The following is a 618-nucleotide window of genomic DNA, read 5'->3' on the forward strand; positions in this document are numbered from 1 at the left end:
GGCCGCGCTGCGCGCCCCTCTGCGCCGTGCCGCGGCTCTCGGTGCGCTGCGGGAGCCGTGACCCCGTCCCCGTGGAGCGCGGCGCGTACCGGGCGGCCGTCCGAAGGGCCTTCGGGAGGGGAACTGGGTCAGTGCCGCGCTGTAGTTTTGCGGCAGCGTTATCCGCAAAATGACGGCTTGGAAAACTTTGGCGTTCCTCGTCGGCAAAGCTCGAAAAGGACCTCGCGTGCGGAGCGCTGGATTTTATTTCGAAGCGGTTCCCCGTTGGCTGGGACCTGGCGTTTCCGAGGGGAGCGGTGCGGAGCCGCAGCAGCCCGCTGTGAGCCGGCAGGTAGCGGTGCCGCTGTCCTGTTGGCATCGCGCTGGGCAGAGCCGGTCTTCCTGATGTCCTCCCGTGTCAGGGAACGTGTTGACTTAACCTCTGCTGTAGCACGAGCTCTGCGGATTCCGCCTCTGAAAACTGTTTTGTTGTTTTTCTTTTTTCCTTTTGAGAAATCAAACATTAGATTCGAGGATCTTTGTATCTCTGTAGTAGTTACTGTTTTCACGTGCAGTTTTGTTTCGGCGTTCACTGCTCTACTGGCAGCTCCCTGTAGTTCTGTAGTTATGTTGGGTGCT

Source organism: Numida meleagris, chromosome 9, assembly GCF_002078875.1.
Source record: "Numida meleagris isolate 19003 breed g44 Domestic line chromosome 9, NumMel1.0, whole genome shotgun sequence".
In the NCBI taxonomy this organism is placed as follows: domain Eukaryota; kingdom Metazoa; phylum Chordata; class Aves; order Galliformes; family Numididae; genus Numida; species Numida meleagris.